Genomic DNA, 14,822 nt, shown 5'->3' on the forward strand with positions numbered 1-14,822 from the left:
TCCTTAATGTTTCCTGAGGTCTGCTCCTATAACCAGGCCCACAGCACACTGCCAGTAGTACATGAGGGGGTGATGGTGGCAGAGGCCAAGGGTTAGAGGGAAGTGGGAGTGCCGATTCACCACAGGAAGTCAGTTGTGTTAGGTCCAGTAACATCAACTCAATAGGTATCTGCTCCATTGGAAAAAGGCCTTTGTACAGTTTGTGGAGCAGTCAGTATGTGTCATGCTCTTTGGATATGCCATAAAATGATCTCCCCTGCAGGTGGTAGGCTGGAGTGTCAGAATCCTAACCTCTACCATCAGTGCAAGCTGTTATTGCAGAATTTAGTTCCCTTTATGGTTTCCCCAAATATGCGGTGATTATTAACTCTTAGATTCACAGCTTAAGTGCTGTAGGGAGAACCGGCTCTGAATTGAAAATAACCAAATGCTGCAGACTAGCCACTCCTTACTCTTACACATTCCACATCACGTGTTTCTGTGAGTGCCCCCCCACCCCACCCCATGCGGGTACCGGAGTTCAGCAGTTGCTAAGAGAGGCATGATTGCTGCCCCATGGACCTTACTGATCCAGTCTTTCTCCTAGTAGCAACATCATGGCTACAGGCATCAGACAGGCTAGCCATCAATTAAAAATAACTCTCAAGAGGTTACATTTGGGTTTCGGGGTTCAAAGCTAGTTAAGAAGAAAGGTCTAGAACCCAGCTCTATTGACTCCCAGAGCCTCTCTCTTTGGTGAGTCTCTACTCTCCAGCCTGCTCTCATTGTCCCCCCCCCTAAAAAACCTCACTCAATTTCCCAGTTAAAAGTCCTTATACCAGTACACCTGCTGCCACATTCAAGAGTCAACGCTTATTGATTTTAGCAGAAGAATTATGTTGTTTGTCTGATATATTTGCCAACTGCTGCAATACACTGTGACGTACATTTGTTTTTCTATATCTTCCTTTAAACAAAAGTCCAACAGAAAGCTGAATACATGGAAAGGTTTCACATTTAATTTTGATTGAAGGGCAGATTTCAAGAGTAAATAATAAATAATGACATTCACCTATATTGTTCAGTATGTATCCAGAAAGTCTCATCAAGGCTTACCTTTCATAAGCATGAAATAGTCCTTTAAGCTGGCTTATCAGATTACTAAAAGGACTTAGCAGAACTTTTATACTGGAGATTAAAAAAAAAAAACATTCTAGGGGCTGTTGCTGTGGCTAAAGCCGTCACCTGCAGTGTCAGCATCCCATATGGGCACAGGTTCATATCTCAGCAGCTCTACTTCCGATCCAGCTCTCTGCCATGGCCTGGGAAAGCAGTAGAAGATGGCCCAAGTGCTTGGGCCCCTGCACCCACATGGGAGACCTGGAAGATGCTTCTGGCTCCTGGCTTCAGATCGGCATAGCTCCGGCCATTGCAACCATCTGGGGAGTTAACCAGCGGATGGAAGACTCTCTGTCTCTGTCTCTGTCTCTCTCTCTGTCTCTCTACTTCTGTGTAACTTTGCCTTTCAAGTAAATAAAATAAACCTTAAAAAATCATTCTGAATCTTAATGAGGAATGGGATGGGAGAGGGAGTAGGAGGTGGGATGGTTTAGGGGTGGGAGGGCGGGTATGGGGAGAAGAACCGCTACAATCCAAAAGTTGTACTTATGAAATTTATATTTATTAAATAAAAGCTTTCTACTAAAAATATTCTAGACTGAGAAGAAAGTATGAGATTTTTTTCAAGAATTTAAAGACAGACTAGACTTCACTATTTTTATTTCTTCTCCTTCAAGGGACAGAGTGGGTTCAACGACCTTTAAGCCAGTGTAGTAGAGCAAACAGTTGAATTCATGACAAAGTTGTCAAGTAGCCAATGTTCTCTCAAAAAGATTTATATCTTAGGGCTGGTGCTGTGGTGTAATAGGATAAGCCTCCACCTGCAGAGCATCCTATTACAGCAGCATTCCCTATGGGCACCAGTTCCTGTCCTGGTTGGCCCCTGTACCCACGTAGGAGACCAAGAAGAAGCTCCTGGCTCCTGGTTTCAGATTGGCCTAGCTGTGGTCATTTGGGGAGTGAGTCAACAGATGGAAGATCTCTCTCTCTCTCTCTCAATCTCCCCCCCCCCCCCCGATAAAAAAATTCTATTTTGGCCGGCGCCACGGCTCACTAGGCTAATCCTCCTGCTGCGGCACCAGCACACCGGGTTCTAGTCCCGGTCGGGGCACCAGATTCTGTCCCGGTTGCTCCTCTTCTAGTCCAGCTCTCTGCTGTGGCCAGGGAGTGCAGTGGAGGATGGCCCAAGTGCTTGGGCCCTGCACCCCATGGGAGACCAGGAGAAGTACCTGGCTCCTGGCTTTGGATCAGCGCAGTGCGCCAGCCGCAGCATGCTGGCCACAGTGGCCATTGGAGGGTGAACCAACGGCAAAGGAAGACCTTTCTCTCTGTCTCTCTCTCTCACTGTCCACTCTGCCTGTCAAAAAAAAAAAAAAAAAGACTTCTATTTTATAATGAAGATCCAGGAAAACACTCTCAATACAAAGTGCTGGATATTCACAAGGAATTTAGGCAACACTGGGATAGTGTCCTTTGGGGTGGGGGTAGAGGTGGAGCGACAGAGAAGTGGGGGATGGAAAAGAAGGAAAGAGTAGAGATCCTAGATGGGCACAGTGCTGAAGTCCCTCTGTACATTCTCCAGTGCAGGGGGGATACGGAGACCATTCCATACCCTAGGGGAGAAACCCGAAGTTCAGACCTGTCACTTGTCCCAGGTCACATGACCAGAAAAGTAAGCCTGGTCTGATTTGCACCCCCCTGGTTATAAGTATCAGTGCTTTCAGTCCCCAGGCGTTGTGACTGGATCTGTTGTACCAGGCGTGGCAAGTCCAGCCTTGTGTATGGTCCTCTCCAGAACCCCACAGGACAGATGTTATTCTCAAGTTCAAGGTTAAGAAACTGCCTCGGAGAGGTTAGGTCATTTTGCTCAGGGCCCCACAATAAGAGTGAGCATTTAGTAACCAAGTGAGTGCAAAACTCTTCCCTTTTATTACTTCAGTGGTTCTCAAACAAACTCTTGTGTCCTTGGACCCATGCTTAGAAGCCTGAACACTCCCTTCAAGAACTTTTAAATTTTGTATTTGGGGGGGGGGGTGCCTGCACTGTGGCACAGCCCCAGCCCCAGACTGCAGCGCCAGCATTTCATATGGACACCAGTTCAAGTCCCAGCTGCTCCACTTCCGATCCAGCTCCCTGCTAGTACATCTGGGAAAGCAGAAGAAGATGGCTCAAGTCCTTGGGCCCCTGCACCTGTGTGGGAGACCCAGAAGAAGCTCCTGGCTCCTGGCTTTGGATAGGCTCAGCTCCAGCCTTTGTGGCCATTTGGGGAGTGAACCAGTGGATGGAAGACCTCTCTCTCTGTCTTTAGCTCTACCTATCTCTGTAACTCTTTCAAATAAATAATAAAATAAAATCTTTAAAAAATTGTATTTTTATTTTCAAAATAATACTCAGAAAGTAATGGAAACATGTTTTGGATAGACGAGTAATGCAGGGACGTTTCAGTTAGACACTTTATTCACACTATACTCGCAGCAACAGCCTCCATTTAACCTTTATTCTGTTGGCAAACATGTTTGGTTAGCATTGGGTTGGTGCGTCCTTCTGCCACAATGACAACAGTGTACCTCAAGTTCGTTTTTTGCTAGTTATAAGACTGTACCTCCTTTTTTGCAGTAACTAATTGAAAGATTATATTATTATTTCAATTATATCATTATTTCAATTATTATATAATTGAAAGGTTATTAGAATATAAAGCCATTTAACATGTCAAGACAGTGGTAGCTCTAGACTTTCTATATAGGAGAAACTTTGGTGAATTGGAATGGGGAGCACGTCTGGTTTTCTGGCAGCTTTACTGACAAGTCCAATTATAACTTACTATGTCAGGGGAGGGAAGCAAGCAGAGATTAGAGCACCCCTCCAAGTTACCCTCAGCAACACCGCTAAACAGTCTTTGACAGAGAGGTGATTTAATTACAGTAGATTCATACTGAAAGAATAGGTAATTTGGGGCTGGCGCTGTGGTGCAGCAGGTCAATGCCGTGGCCTGAAGTTCCAGCATCCTATATGGGTGCTGGTTCAAGCACCGGCTGCTCCACTTCTGATCCAGCTCTCTGCTATGGCCTAGGAAAGCAGTAGAAGATGGCCCAAGTCCTTGGGCCCCTGCACCCACATGGGAAGACCTGGAGGAGACTCCTGGCTCCTGGCTTCAGATCAGCCCAGCTCTGGTGGTTGTGGCCAATTGGGGAGTGAACCAGAGCATGGAAGACTTCTCTCTCTGCCTCTCCTCTCTCTGTGTAACTCTATCTCTCAAATAAATAAATAAAATCTTAAAAAAAAAAAATAGGTAACGTAATGCCTGTTACATCCACAACAGGTAAAGGCCAATTGCCATCTATCAGGGTGCAACGTGCAAAGACAGTCTCAGCACCACTGAAACAGAGGGAAGTGCTGGGTCATTTCTTGGCATAAATTGGTGGAGAACTGAGCCCAAGGTCATCCGTTGCTCAGGGAGACACTAAAAATTGGCTAAGACAATTGCTCAATAAACAGAGGTCTCAGCAGCCAGAAAAATCCAGACCCGACTGAAAGTCAAGTTTTACAAATGTATAAAAGTGTAAACTTCATTGAAGTTTGTTTGCTTCTTTGTCACATAATTGCTAAAGTTTGTTAATCAGTGGGCAGTGACCAGGAATAGATTTTTATCATAGTTGGGACTGTATTGTCTATGTCACTGATGAGTTTCAAAGTGGACGTTCATTATTTGTGCCCAAGCATCCATGGCATCTGCTGGTGTACAAGTCACCTTATTGTTACCTGGGTGTGCACGCCTCCTCTAAGTCGCCCACGTGGCTGGTGGCTGCCATATTGGACAGAGCAGAACAGAACATTTCCATGACTGCTGGAAGTTCTACTATCAAAGTGTTTTATAAACTTCAAAGCACTTGTGAAAATTTTCTCATCTTCATCATTATGTCATATTCATTTTCAGTTCCTGGAAGGGAGGGATTTTATACAAATAAACTGGGCCCACTACAGAGATGGCTATCTCCATGAAAATCTTTTGACACTTTACCAAATCATTACATAAGTACTGCTTACTCTCTTTCCCTCTTGTAGACCTAAGATATGAGCCAGTACCTTCCCCCCAGAGGATGACCTAATGCCTCAACTCTAGTGACTAAGCTTTTCCTGACTGCTCAACACTGGAGATACTTAACCAGGAGCTAGGGCTCTGAGCAGAACTCTGCCCTCAGGAGTTAAATCAGTGTTGAATTCAGACTGCCAAATGGATTAGGGATAGGATAGAAGTTAACAGTTAAAGCCACAGCTTTCTCAACAGAACTTTGGATTTCAGAACTGCAATAAGACAGGCTTCCCTAATTACTCAAACTAACTCTGCAAACTCAGAGACTTTGAAACCCAAGAACTTAACTTGTTTGGATAGCAAAGATTAATTATATAAAGAACAAAACATACCCCCGCCCCGGAAGCTCCTTGTCCTTAGAGGAGAGGACAGAGCCAGGAAACAATACTGGCTGATGACAGAAATGCGCATTTATTCCACAACTTGTGCCTTTCTAACCTGTGTGGAAGACTGTGAATCTTTGGATTCTGTGCACGGAAAAGCATTTATACCAATAGGACTTTAAAATGTATGTCTAAGGAATGCAATGAAGACCTCAGGGGGAAAGCATACACACAGCTGAGATTTAAGCGGTGGCTATATAGCTAGTGAAAATATATGGTTTTAGCAATGAAATGCCTCTTTAGATGAATGATCGCCGGTGACAACTGACTGAACACCAAAAAGGAAACCTCCTGAAGTGAAATGCACACTATGAGAAACGGTGACTTGATCAGCATAGCCCTGACTGTTAATGAACAACTTAATACTTTATCCCTCTTAGTATTTTTTTTTGTCTGTTCTACTTAATATGACTGGTTTAATTCTGTAATTATCACACAGTTATTCTTAAGTGTTGAAAATTAACTGAAATGTGATCCCTGTTAAACATAAGAGTGGGAATAAGAGAGGGAAGAGATGTATAATTTGGGACATGCTCAAGCTGACTTGCCCCAAATGGTAGAGTTAGAAACATACCAGGGGATTCCAATTCAATCCCATCAAGGTGGCATATACCAATGCCATCTCACTAGTCCCAGTGATCAATTTCAGTTCACAATTGATCATAATGATAGGACTAAGAGTCAAAGGGAGCACATAAACAAGTCTAGTACCTGCTAACACTAACCGATAGAATAAATAAAGGGGAGAGTGATCCAACATAGGAAGTGAGATACTCAGCAGACTCATAGAATGGCAGATGTCCTAAATAGCACTCTGGCCTCAGAATCAGCCCTAAAGGCATTCGGATCTGGCTGAAAAGCCCATGAGAGTATTTCAGGCATGGAAAGCCAAGACACTCTGGCAAAAAGATCTCGGTGAGTGAGATCCCAGTGGAAAGAACAGGTCTTCAAAGAAGGAGGTACCTTTCTCTGAAGGGAGGAGAGAACCTCCACTTTGACTATGACCTTGTCTAAACAAGATAAGAGTCGGAGAACTCAGAGGGCTTCCATAGCCTTGGAAACTCATGACTGGAGCATAGGGAGATTACTGATGCCATAGACAGGAGTGTCAATTGGTAAAGTCAACAACAGGAGTCACTGTGCACTTACTCCTCATGTAGGATCTCTGTCCTTAATGTGCTGTACATTGAGATTTAATGCTATAACGAGTACTCAAACAATATATTTCACTTTGTGTTTCTATGGGGGTGCAAACTGTTGAAATCTTTACTTAATGCATACTAAACTGATCTTCTGAAAAAAAAAAAAGAAATTATCAATTCCCAACTTGACTCACTGGGATTAAACATAACAATAGGTCTGATCTGATTTCATCATCATTTAAAAAAATCATCTATTATTTTTCACTTTATGTTTCTGTGTGGGAGCAAACTGTTGAAATCCTTACTTAATGTATACTAAGCTGATCTTCTGTATATTAAGATAATCGAAAATGAATCTTGATGTGAATGGAAGGGGAGAGGGAGTGGGAAAGGGGAGGGTTGTGGGTGGGAGGGACGGTTTGGGGGGGAAGCCATTGTAATTCATAAGTCGTACTTTGGAAATTTATATTCATTAAATAAAAGTTTTTTAAAAAAAAGAAAACTATTTCCTAATCAAAAAAAAAAAAAAAGATGAATGATCGCAAGAAGAAAAGAATTAAAAACATGTATGAAGACAAGGTTAATCCGGAGAAATCTCTACCCAGGTCTAGCTAGTGGCCAGGGTCCTCTCTGGTTTTCTTCTAAGAGAGCTGAGGGAGGTATAATCGGTACCAGTGAGTCATGCTGTGGATGATCAGATCTCTCTGCTCTTCTCAGGCTGCAAAAGCCAAGCCTCTGTGGCAAAAAATACCTTACACGGAGGATCCCTGTGAGACCTCAGCGGAAAGAAGGGGGCATCAAAGAAGGATACACTCTTCTCTGAAGGGAGGAGAACACCCACTTTGCTTATGGCCGTGTCCAAATACCGACGGAGCCTGTGGTCACAGAAGGCTTCCATAGCCTTGGCAGCCCATGGCAAGAGCCTGAGGTGATCACTGATGTCATAAATAAGAGTGTTAATTGTTGGGGCCGGCACTGTGGCACAGCGGGTTAATGCCGTGGCCTGAAGCTCCGGCATCCCATATGGGCGCCGTTTCTAGCCGCAGCTGCTCCTCTTCCGATCCAGCTCTCTGCTATGGCCTGGGAAAGCAGTGGAGGATGGCCCAAGTCCTTGGACCCCTGCACTCACATGGGAGACCCGGAGGAAGCTCCTGGCTCCTGGCTTCGGATCGGCGCAGCTCCGGCCATTGTGGCCAATTGGGGAGTGAACCAGTGGATGGAAGACCTCTCTCTCTGCCTCTCCTTCTCTCTTTGTATAACTCTGACTTTCGAATAAATAAATAAAATCTTAAAAAAAAAAAGAGTGTTTAATTGTTAAAGGAGCAACAGAAGTCACTGTGTACTTACTCCCCCATAGGACCTCCATCCCTAATGAGTTGTGCTACGAGAATCAACTGCAAATTTTGTTTTCAAATTGTACTCTATATGTTGTGTGTGTGCGTGGGTGCAAACTGTTGAAGTCTATGCTTTGCACAGAGTTGGTCCTCTGTATATAAAGTCAAACTAAAAACGAACCATAATGCAGGAGATGGGAGAGGGAGGTGGGATGGGAGTTGAGGGGGGGTGTATGGGGGAAAGAGCCACTGCATTCCCAAAGTTGTATCTATGAAAAACTACATTCATTAAATAAAAACTTAAAAAAAAAAAAAAAGAACTCCATGCTCACCTGGCAGACAGCGACAGGGAGGGGAGAGCAGAGACATCAGGCAATCATGGGTGAGTGCAGGGTGGGAGGCTTGGGGCGGAGTTAGGGGGTGGAGAGAGTTGTGTAGTCAAGTACAAAGGGTCCTTTTGAGTTGCTGGGAGCCAGCGGTGTGGGGGAGTGAAGAGGAAAAACCAGAAAAATGACCAGAGAAACCGAGGAACAAGAGGACCTGATTCTCCTTTGTTAGGTGCTGGGGAGAACTGCAGCCTAATCCCCCTGGCGTACTTCTTCCGTACTGTCAGTCACTGTCTGATTCTACACACGACTTTGCTCTCGCGGGAGGAATGGACATCAAACAGAGATAACGGAGGGGTGGGCTGAGCCACTGCTAAGCAGAAAGAGGAGTAACAGGGAAAGGCAGCGTCGCCTGGACTCCACACCCTTGGCTGAAACAGTTCCTTCCGCTCACGGCGCAGCCTCAGTGGAATCCCCCGGCCCGATGGCCTTGTTGAAGGGAAGATTCCGACTCAGTGGCTCTGCGACCCTCTCAGCTTACAGCCGATGCTGATGCTGCCAGCTCGAGGACCGACCCTGCTCCTCATTGACTGTGCCTCAGGAACCCTGGCAGATGGCCCCCGTCCATGTCCAGGCCTGCGCAAGCATTGTCCCTGAGCCCATATTGCTGGGATTCACACCCCCCACTCCCCGGGATGAAGGTTTGCCTGAGAGCAGGGCTTAGATCAGCCTGAATATCCGTGAATGCACGTGAGGCCCCTCTGATGTGAGAGGGCAGCAGGGAGGCGAGGGAAGAAAAGAAGAGGGTGGCCTTGGGGCAGGAGTGGGCAAGGTAGGCTGGGTCCTGCCTCCCCACTCCACCGAGTTCCAGCAATTAGAAGCCCAGCAATCCTAGATTCAGCCTGGCCTTCTAGCTTATGTGAAGGTAGGAGAACAGAGTGTGTCTTATTTAATCATGTGTTATATATTTAGACACCAGGTTACGTGGGGCTTCTGTCTTGCTCCGACCCTGCCCTGGGCCCTATGAATGTTAGCGGCAGGTCAGGACAAACGAGATAAGCCTCAGGACACGGCAAGAGTCCTGTGGGAGCTGGAATTTGCCAGAACAAAACCTCAGCAGGAATGTGCAGAGTTTCTGGCAAGGTAGGTAGTAGGAGGCCTGAGCAGATAACTAGGTTACATGTCAATATTTGGAAGGTATCAAAATATGATAAAGCAAAAATATGATAAGACTGTTCTGGATAAAAAGATGGCCTTGATTCCAGACAACTGACAATCAAATTAGGGAGCATGTAACACACTCAAACAACACTTTAGCTACAGTTTGTGTCACACTTTAAAGCAACGGACTCTTAAATACTCAAGCAAATTAAATAATATTGGAAACACTGAGGGTATTGCAGCTTATTTTAGTTTTCTAGCTAATAGCAAATGAACGAAAAACTCGAGCAAACTGTCAAGTGTTATTTCAGTGGTCTGTGCTTGAACTTCCAGTTTGCAGGGTCAAGATAAGATTACAAAACCAGTCACACCTCTGTGTGCACAGAAACCCACAGTACCTAATGTTTTCTTCACAAGGCCCCAGAAAGTCGTGGCTCAGTTTGGAGCATACTTGCCTTGAATGCCTCTCAGATTTTCTTCTTTAGGGGCTGAATCCAGTGGCTGTTTAGCAGACAGGCTGATAAGGAGCAGAGTGGCGCATGACCAGCTTTGGTCCAGGAGTCGGACTGCCTAGATCATGTTCTGAACTCTGGACTGGAACACGCTGTGTGACGTTTGGAGATCATTAAACCTCTCTGTAATTCATCTGTAACTGATGTTCTTACAAGAGCAATTAAGCAAAAGAAAGAAAAGATATCCAAACAGGAAAGGAAATCAGTTTGCTGATGACATGATCTTGCATGTTGAACACCCTACAAGATTCCAGCAAATGAATGTTAAATTTTCAGGGTACAAAATCAAAAGACAAAAGTCAGTAGCATTCCTAGACACCAACAACAAACTAGCTGAGAAAGAAGTCAAAAGAACAATTCCATTTACAATAGCTACCCAAAAAAACCTAAATATTCAAGAATAAGTTTAGTCAAGAAGGTAAAGAAAGACCCATGCACTAAAAAAACCTGTGAAACATTGATGAAATAAATTGAAGACACAAATAAATGGAAATATATCCCATGTTCATAGATCAAAAGAATTAATACTGTTTAAATGCGTATGTTACTTGAAGTGACCTGCAGATTTAATGCAACTGCTGTAAAAATTCCAAAGTCTTTTTTTATAGAAATAGAAAAAAAATCCTAAAATGCATACAGAACTACAAAAACTCTAGAGAACCAACACAATAATGAACAAAAAGAACAAAACTGGAGGTATCACTGCCTGACTTCACGCTATACTATAGAGCTATAGGCATTTAAATAGCATGACACTGGGAGCTGGCACTGTGGCTTAATGGGATACTGCAGTGCCAGTATCCCATATGGGTGCCAGTTCGAGTCCTGGTTGCTTCACTTCCGATCCTGCTATGGCCTGGGAATGGCCCAAGTCCTTGGGCCCCTGCACCCGCGTGGGAGACCCAGAAGAAGCTCCTGGCTCCTGGCTTCGGATTGGCATAGCTCCAGCCATTGTGGTCATCTGGGGAGTGAACCAGGGGATGGACAGACCTCTCTCTCCCTCTCTCTCTCTCTCTCTACCTCTGCTTCTCTGAAAGAGTTACAGAGAGAGGTAGAGAGAGAGAGAGGTCTTCCATCTGACAAAAATAGACATGCTGATCAGTGAACACAATAGAAAGTCCAGAAATGAAGCTGTGCATGTATGGTCAATTGTTGGTCAATGAAGTTGCCAAGAATACACCATGGGAAAGGGACAGCCCTTCGATAAATGGTGCTGGGCAAACTGCATACCCAGATGCAAGAGAATGAAGTTGGACCCTTATAAAGCAGATGGAATCAACAGGCCGAGACTGACCTGTCACAAAGCAGGGGCTGGCAGTGCCAAAGGTCCCGGCTGGGGCCAGAGACCTCCTTCTGTTCTGTGCTGGTGTTCTGTGCTCCACTTTATCGCTGCGGAACCACCTCCACTCCCCCACTCTCGGTCCATGCACTGTAGGATTGGTTGACAGCACTCCCAGTTCCAGTAGTGGGCACGTGACCACAGCCTGACCAATCAGGTCATTCGCAGTCACTGGTATAGTGATTGATGAAGAATGCAAACTATTCTTTAAAGAAGCTCAGTGAGGGGCCGGTGCTGTGGCGTAGCAGGTAAAGCTGCCGCCTACAACGCCAGCATCCTGTATGGGCACTGGTCCAAGTCCCAGCTGCTCTACTTCCGATCCAGAGAATTCAACAAAGAGAAATAAATGTTTAAAAAGATTCTAGAGCTGAAGCACAGATGGAAGAAATGAAAGCACAGCGGGGAGTTTTAACTGCAGATTTTATCAAGAAAAAGAAAGACTCAGCAAACACAAAGACAGTCATTTGCAATTATCCACAGCGGTTAAGCCTCCACCTGCAATGCCAGCATCCCATGTGGGCTCCAGTTCAAGTCCCCATTGCTCCACTTCTGATCCAGCTCTCTGCTAGGGCCTGGGAAAGCAGCAGAAGATGGCCCAAGCATTTGGACCCCTGCACCCACATGAGAGACCAGAAAGAACTCCTGGCTCCTGGCTTTGGCCTGGCCCAGACCTGGCTGTTGTGGCCATTCGGGGAGTGAACCAGTGGATGGAAGATCTCTCTCTGTCTTTCCCTCCTTCTTTTATATCTCTGCCTTTCAAATAAGTAAATAAATCTTAAAAAGAAATTATCCAGTCAGAGAAGAAAAAGAGAATTTAAAAGAATGAACAAAAACATGGGATTTATGGAAAACCATCAAGTGAACTAATATATACATTACTGGAGTCCAAGAGGGAGAAGAGAGACATAAAGGAGATTATATAAAGGATGAGTGAAAATTTCTCAATTCTGAAATCATACACACACACACACACACACACACACACACACACGGTGTGTGTGTTTGTATGGAGAGAGAAAGAGAGAGAGAGATGGGGGAGGGAGAGGCTTTAAAAAGATCATGGGCCGGCGCCGCGGCTCACTAGGCTAATCCTCCACCTATGGTGCCGGCACACCAGGTTCTAGTCCTGGTTGGGGCACCGGATTCTGTCCTGGTTGCTCCTCTTCCAGTCCAGCTCTCTGCTGTGGCCCAGGAAGGCAGTGGAGGATGGCCCAAGTGCTTGGGCCCTGCATCCCACGGGAGACCAGGAGGAAGCACCTGGCTCCTGGCTTCGGATTGGTGCAGCACGCCAGCTATAGCAGCCATTTGGAGGGGGGCGAACCAACGGAAGGAAGACCTTTCTCTCTGTCTCTCTGTCTAACTCTGCCTGTCAAAAAATTTTAAAAAATAAAAAAAAATTAAAAAAAATTTTTTTTAAAAAGATCATGGAAAATTGGATTGAAAGACAATCCAAATCTTCCATGAACTTTCTGAACACTCCTTGCAGGGGAGGGGGATTCAGAAAGTGCATAGATGATGTGTGCATGATGAAAACACTATGCATGCATAGGGCTGGCACTGTGGCATAGTGGGTAAGGCCGCCGCCTGCAGTGCTGTCATCCATATGAGTGCCAGTTCGAGTCCCGGCTACTCCACTTCCCAACCAGCTCTCTGCTATGGCCTGGGAAAGCAGTAGAAGATGAACCAAGTCCTTGGGCCCCTGTACCTGCTTGGAAGACAAGGAAGAAGCTCTTGGATCCTGGCTTTGGATCGGCGCAGCTCTGGCTGTTGCTGCCAATTGGGGAATGAACCTGCAGATGGAAGACCTCTCTCTCTCTCTCTCTCTCTTTCTGCCTCTCCTTCTCTCTCTGTGTAACTCTACCTTTCAAATAAATAAATAAATCTTTAAAAAAAGAAAACATTATGCATGGATTTCTTTTTTTTTTTTTTTGACAGGCAGAGTGGACAGTGAGAGAGAGAGACAAAGAGAAAGGTCTTCCTTTTGCCGTTGGTTCACTCTCCAATGGCCGCCGCGGCCAGTGCGCTGCGGCCGGCACACCGCGCTGATCCGAAGGCAGGAGCCAGGTACTTATCCTGGTCTCCCATGGGGTGCAGGGCCCAAGGACTTGGGCCATCCTCCACTGCACTCCCGGGCCATAGCAGAGAGCTGGACTGGAAGAGGGGCAACTGGGACAGAATCCGGCGCCCCGACCGGGACTAGAACCCGGTGTGCCGGCACCGCTAGGCGGAGGATTAGCCTAGTGAGCCGCGGCGCCGGCCCTATGCATGGATTTCAAGATGTCTTGCACCAAGGTAAACTCGTTTCAATTCCATTTTTCCAGGACTTTTTGAGTACTTGTGTATGTGTGTGTGTGTGTGTGTATTTCCTTAAAGATTAAGGAGATCCTGTCATTTACCACATGAATGGAACTGGAGGACATTATACTAAAAACAATAAGCCAGACACAGAAAGACAAACACAGGCACTGTATGACCTCCCTGACAATGCGGGATCTAAAAAGTCAAACGCACAGGTGCACAGAGTAAAATGGTGGCTGCAAGAGGTTGGGTGTGGGCAGGGGGGCGGGGAATGGGGAGATGTTGATAAAGGGTGCAAAGTCTTAGTCGTCAAAGATGCTATCCACAGCGCGGTACGCCGGCCGCAGCGGGCCAGCCACAGCGACCATTGGAGGGTGAACCAACGGCAAAGGAAGACCTTTCTCTCTGTCTCTCTCTCTCACTGTCTACTCTGCCTGTCAAATAAAATAAAATAAAATAAAATAAAATAAAAGATGCTGTCCAGTAGGGGACCACAGATAGCAATCCTGTGCTGCGTTCTTGAAATTGTATGCTTGAATATTTTAATCTGAGGGTGGAGCCTAATTGTGCCCAGCATACACACACACACTCACACACACAAAGAAAGAAAACAACCATGGGAGGTGGTGAATACGTTAATTAGCCTGACCCTGGTGATCAATCCCCCATGTTCACATCAACACAAGCTGTACGTCTTAAATACATAGTTGCTAATTCAATAAAGCTTAAGAAAACATGGCATTAGACTCTTCCCCAAATAATTTTTTAAAAGTATCAGTATTGGTTCATTAATTATAATAAAAAGTGTCACATTAATGACAGAGGCGAATAAAAGAGGAGACTAGGTGTGGAGGACCCATAGGACTATATTGCAACATGAAATGCTGATTTACAAAAATGAAGGTGCCTGAGCCATGGCTGAATTTCAGAGGCTGAGGCCCCCACGGTGGGCTGGAGCGCATCATCCAGTGACGAATCCTGGGGTGACAGTTCCTCATGCAATGTCTTCTTAAGCCCGACTGGCAGCTTGCCTGGGGCTACCTGTAGACCTCTCCTCGGGTTTGTTTCTCCGACAGCCACACTTGTAAACTATCTAAGTAGCCCTCAATGGGGTATGTCTCTGACAGGTGCTGGGC

The sequence above is a fragment of the Oryctolagus cuniculus genome, chromosome 1 (assembly GCF_051225735.1).
Source record: "Oryctolagus cuniculus isolate XC-2025 breed Fujian yellow rabbit chromosome 1, ASM5122573v1, whole genome shotgun sequence".
NCBI classification, from domain to species: Eukaryota; Metazoa; Chordata; class Mammalia; order Lagomorpha; family Leporidae; genus Oryctolagus; species Oryctolagus cuniculus.